Below are 5,798 nucleotides of genomic sequence, written 5' to 3'. Positions count from 1 at the left end.
ACAACATGACAACGACACTCCAGAAATAGCACTAGTTCGTGTTGTGTGCACTTGGGGAAAAACAACAACAACAACAAACAAAAATCGACATGCAGGGGGATTGAAACCAACATGTCCAACGTGATCAAAAGACTGACCCTCTCTCTGTCTCTCTGTCTGTTTGTCTCTCTCTTGCTCTCTGTCCCGCCCCTCCCCCCTCCCCCTCACCCCATCTCTTTCCTCTAATACTGTGCTTTTGGTTGGCGGTTGTACTCCCCATGATCAAAGAAATATCTGCAAATCTCATCTTTTGTCAACGGGAGTGTTCACAAACACATCCATCCATCCACCCCATTCTTCTCCTCAACCCCTCCCGCCCCCACCATCCCCATCCCCCCCAACCCCCCTGCCCCCCCCCCCCCCCCCCCCCCCCCCCCCCCCCCACACACACACACACACACACGATGCTCTGTCCACCCCCCGATCTCTTTCTCTGCACTCTGGCTTGTGACTTCATCCGCGGTCTGTGAATTTCTCCTATTGAAGTTTGGAGTCAACAAGCCCCCCTCGCCCCCGCCTAAACATGAATCCCCCCCACATATCCTCTCACCACACCAAGACACTGCACTGAATAATTCACTTTCGACACAAATCCTCTCTCTGTCTTGAGACGGGCTTTTCTTGTCCTCTGGGGGGTTTCCATTTTTATTTCCTTCATGTGCCCTCCCCTGTACCCTTTTACAGTGTTAGCGTCAGTGTGTGTGTGAACTCAGCTGAGTTCAGAGTAGCTAAGCTCAGCAACCACGCTTTTCTTTAGCACCCGTCCGCTACCCTCGCTTTTCCCCTCGAGCAATTTTTCTGAAGTCTGTTGATGATGAAAATGCGCAAGATAGGGGCGTGGGGGTGGGGGTGGGAGTGAGGACGTGGAGGGGTTAACGGTGCAGGGAAGGTTTTTTTTCTTCTTCTTTTTCTTTTCTTTTTTTTTTAAATCAGAGGAAGCCGGCACCACCACAGTTCACCCAGAAATATTTCTCTTCTCTTTTGAAGCGACGGTTACATCCTTCCGGCTTTTTTTTGTTTTCTAACGACTTCCTTATGGTGGGTGGCCGTGCCAGCCTTCAGTTGAGTTGACCTCAATGAGCTCGGCTTGGCGAGCATGCACCTCTGAATTGCATTTCTGAAGACTGTGGAAGCTGAGAATACTGAAATGGGAGAGGAATGAACTTAAAAAAAAAAAAAAATATATATATATATATATATATATATATATATATATATATTTATTTATTTATTTAGAGATGGAAAGTACGTCTGGAAAATAAAATATTTTCGTTTATCATTTTTGACGTTTTTCGGCGTTGGCGTTTTTAGTTTTTTTTTTTTTTTTTTTTTTGTCTTTTTTTCAGTGGTCCGTTTCTGTTTTCATGAGCGGTCCCCTTCAAAGTTGCTTGACTTGTTTTGTCTGTCTGTCTTTCTGTCTGTCTGTCTGTGTCTTTGCCCATCCCATATTTTTCCTCTCGCTTTCTTTTCCTCTTTTGTTCTGCCTCTGTGTGTTCCTCACTCATCTCGTCCGACTCAAACAAAGACTTATCACCCCCCCCCCACCCTCTTTTTCCCTTTGTTTTAATCCCTTCCCTTCCACTGTCCACTCCTCGTCTCGTCTCTCTCTCTCTCTCTCTCTTTCTCTCTGTTTGTCTGTCTGTCTATCTTCATCTATGTCTCGGTCTATCTTTTTCCAGCTCACATGTATTTTCCAAACATCAGTCACCACAGCTCTCCCTCCCTTTGTATCTTTTCCTTTCTCTCTCATCGAATAATAGATTGGATTTACATCTCCCATTATAGAAAAGAAAAAAAACAAACAACTACACCTGCAAATTTCAACAGCCACCTCAATACAAACACTCCTTCCTGACACACACACACACACACACACACAGAGCAACAACGCACCACCCCTCTCCTCCCCACCACCCGCCCCCCAAATTATGATTCCTCTCCATCGCGGAATGACGTTTTTGTCCACAGTGTTTCTGCTTTCTGACCTGTGCCAAAAACCTGCAAAAATCATCATCAGCACGCTCACCTCAATGGTATCACAGTATTTCTACTTTCTAACCTGTGCCAAAACCTGCTGACATCATCATCAGCACGCTGACCTCAATGGTATCACAGTATTTCGATTTCTTCCGGGCTCGACATCATCTTGCAGCACGCCTGACTCAATGGGTCTCACAGCTAGTTCTACTTTAGTTATGTGCCAAAACCTGCTGACACATCACTCAGCCACTGACCTCAATGGTATCACAGTATTTCTTCTTTTGACCCGTGCCACAAACCTGCCTGACGGTCATCAGTACGCTGACCTGCTGAATGGTTATCACCAGTGTTCTGTTGTCCAACCCTGTGCCCCAAAAACCTGCTGACGATCATCTGTACGCTGACCTCAATGGTATCACAGTGTTTCTGTTGTCCAACCTGTGCCAAAACCTGCTGACGTCATCAGTACGCTGACCTGCTGAATGGTATCACGGTGTTTCTGCTGTCCAACCTGTGCCAAAAACCTGCTGACGTCATCAGTACGCTGACCTGCTGAATGGTATCACGGTGTTTCTGCTGTCCAACCTGTGCCAAAAACCTGCTGACGTCATCAGCACGCTGACCTGGATGAGATCTACCTGAACATCTAGTCATCAGCCCCATCCACATGTAATATGCACCTTCTGTTCAAACGTGTGTGTGTGTGTGTGTGTGTGTGTGTGTGCACTGCGTGCATGCGTGAGTATGTACAAGTTTTTATATTGATATGCACTTGTATGTATCTTATTTCTACTGTATCTGTGTTTGTGTAGGGTTTTCGATTTATGTTCGTACATTGTTATGTTCTATCACCCACCAATATTCCTTGTGATCCCGGTACACTTGGTAATAAAGACATATTCTATTCTATCACAGTGTTTCTGCTGTCTGACCTGTGCCAAAACCTGTTGGCGTCATCTGTACGCTGACCTGCTGAATGAGATCACAGTGTTTCTGCTATCTGACCTGTGCCAAAACCTGCTGACGTCATCAGCACGTTGACCTGGATGAGATGAGTTCGGAAACCATGCACTTTTCAGCACATCCACCCGCCACCCTCGGTTCCCCCCCCCCCCCCCCCCCACCACCCACCCCCACATCATTTCTGAAAGTCCCTGGCTGATCAGATTGCAGAAGATAATAGGTTTCAGGTGTAGTGAACGGAAAAGCACTTTTATTTCTTGACTTTGAGGCAAAACCCCTGCTTGGGAAGATCAAATGTACTTCGTTGCTGTTGTCAGTTTGAGTTTCACGTTCAGTTTCAAGGAGGTGTCAGAGCGTAAGGACATTACCCAGTGTTTTCAGCCCCTGGCTTTTTTTCTTTAACTTTGTTTTAAAGCCGCTTCCATAAAATGTTGACTGGGGATCCTGCATTTTTTGCTTATCTGTCTGTCTGTCTTTCCCCTCTCTACTCTGTTTCTAAGCAGCTACATACAACGTCTATCGTTTGTTCTGACATGGAAATTTCTTTCTCTAGTTCTGTCCGCAATATTGGTTTTTACCTGGATTTATCCCTCACGATGGAAACTCATGTGAACCACCTGTATAAAGTTCTTTACTTTCAGCTTCGTAAGATTAGTAAAATTCGCCCCTTCCTGTTTGTTGATGCTGCCAACAAACTTGCTTTTGCCTTCACTTTATCCCGCCTAGATTATTGCAATTCTTTCTTAGCTGGCCTTCCCAATGATAAACTCTACAAGCTCCAGAAAATACAAAACAGTGCAGCTCGACTCGTCTTTAACCTCTTGACTGCACTGTTGACGTACGTCATGAAATGTCGCTCACCAATGCTGTATTGACGTGCGCCGTACGTCATGTTACAACGTTCTATGTTTCGAGTCCCGCATTACAGAAAATACAGTCTGCTAACCATTAAATTAGCTCCCCTGAGAGCTCTTTATCTCCTGAGTTCCATAAGCTAAAATTATTCATTGGATTGTCATATTTATGGCGAAAGTTTTGCAAGTTTGTACGAAGCTCAAGTTGTGTTTGCAAAGCCATGGCTGAACGCAGACAAACCCCAACACTTACACTTGTATTGAAAGAATTCTTTCGCGATGCAAACAGTAGAGATGAAGATTGTGGACTGAATGAGACAGAACTGCGTGAAGTTGATGCCGAAGACGCTGATTTTGACAATGGAGGGGGTGGAGGGGGAGTTGCTTGACGAAACTGAAGACAGACAAGCTCAGCTGATTCAAGATGCAGGTGGGTGTTTTCGAGGTTTGTCAATTTATTATTTGCTTTCTATTTGTTGTAATAATGAATATGACTGCATTGTGTGTGTTTTGAATGTGTTAGCTGTGGTAAGTGGCTTCGTCAGTCACTGATCAGTGTGTGTGAGTGAGAGAGGGTCAGTCACGTGGGTACTGTGTCTGACCGTCACAGCCCAGGGGGGCGTGGCTTGCTGGCTGGCTCATTGTTGATGACAGCGTGTGTCGCTCGCCTGCAGCTTTCTGTGTGTTCGTTCCTGAGTGTGTATTGGTTTGTTGTTATTGTTGTGTGTGTGTGTGTGAGTGAGAGAGAGAGAGAGGTGGGGGTGGGGGAGGGGGGGGGAGAGATGATGTTTATAAAACTGAAATCAGAGAATGATATACAGAACTGTATGCCGAAATTACTTTGTAAATGCAACACTTGTAGAAGTATGTGTGTGTCTGTGTGTGTGTGTGTGATGTGTTGTCATTTTGTTTTGTATGAGAAAGAGAGAATGAAGGGGGTGTGGCATACCATGAACCAGTTTCAGTGTGTGTGTGTTTTAGGGGTTTGGGGTGGGGGGTGGGGTAGGTATGTGTGTGTTTGTATTTCAGCTTCTGAAAACAATCAGAAATAAAATGGTACCATTTCATGATCTTTTTATATGTAAAAAACAAAAAACAAGCCCAAAACCCAACAAACTTAGTCTTTTATGCAATGTGTTTCAGGTATGCAGCATGGTGATGATCATGATGTTCATCCTGGATCATCTGGAGTTGACAACTTGCCACAAACCTACAGCTGAAGACCAGCAGCAGCAAGACCAAAGGGCAGTAAACAAGCCTCTAGCAATTCTGGATTACAACAAAAACGTGGGTGCCATGGACCATCATGACCAACAGCTGCAGCCCTGCGATGTCACAAGGAAAACCCTGAAGTGGTACAAATAGCTGTGTGTGCATTTTCTACAAATTGCCATGCTGAATGCACACATCCTCTACAAAAAAGCAGGCAACAGCAGTACACTCCTGGACTTCAGAAGGATGTAATTAGTGCCATGATTTTTGGTGACCAAGACACTGCTTAAGATGACCACGCTGTTTGTCTTGTGTGGACAACACTTCATCCCACCTACCCCACAGAAGGCCTGGCCACAAAGGAGGTGCAGAGTCTGCTGGAAGAAAGGACAAAGAAAGGATGTGGGGTTCTACTGCCCAGACTGCCCCAGCACTGTGTCTTGAAGACTGTTTCTGCAAGTACCACACACAGCGTTTTTACTGGTGGTAGATCGTGGGTGAGTACACCCTTTTCATTCTTTGTGTGGACTGTGTTGGAGTCTTATATGTGCCTGAATTGTGATTCCTCGCCCTCATATCTTTCTGAGCTTGTCAACCCGTCTTTGTCAAACAGGACATTGAGATCTCTTGACTCCTCCCAGCTAACTGTTTCCCGATACTTCCTTAACTCCTGTGGAAAGAGGTCATTTCCCGTCTTTGGCCCAACAACTTGGAATTCTCTGCCTATTGCTCTCAGACAAACAACTCATC

General features: G+C 45.4%; 1 long non-coding RNA gene across 1 annotated transcript; it reads left to right on the top strand.

The window, feature by feature from the left end:
- The first annotated feature begins 4,150 nt into the window (after positions 1-4,150).
- On the top strand, positions 4,151-5,113 carry LOC143283375 (uncharacterized). Its single transcript, XR_013055396.1, has 2 exons — positions 4,151-4,266; positions 4,980-5,113. It is a non-coding gene; the product is annotated as an uncharacterized LOC143283375 (long non-coding RNA).
- The last annotated feature ends 685 nt before the right edge of the window (positions 5,114-5,798 follow it).

Source organism: Babylonia areolata, chromosome 6 (genome assembly GCF_041734735.1).
Source record: "Babylonia areolata isolate BAREFJ2019XMU chromosome 6, ASM4173473v1, whole genome shotgun sequence".
Classification (NCBI taxonomy): Eukaryota; Metazoa; Mollusca; class Gastropoda; order Neogastropoda; family Buccinidae; genus Babylonia; species Babylonia areolata.
The sequence above is the reverse complement of the archived record's forward strand: the minus strand, read 5'-3'. Positions and strand labels throughout refer to the sequence as shown.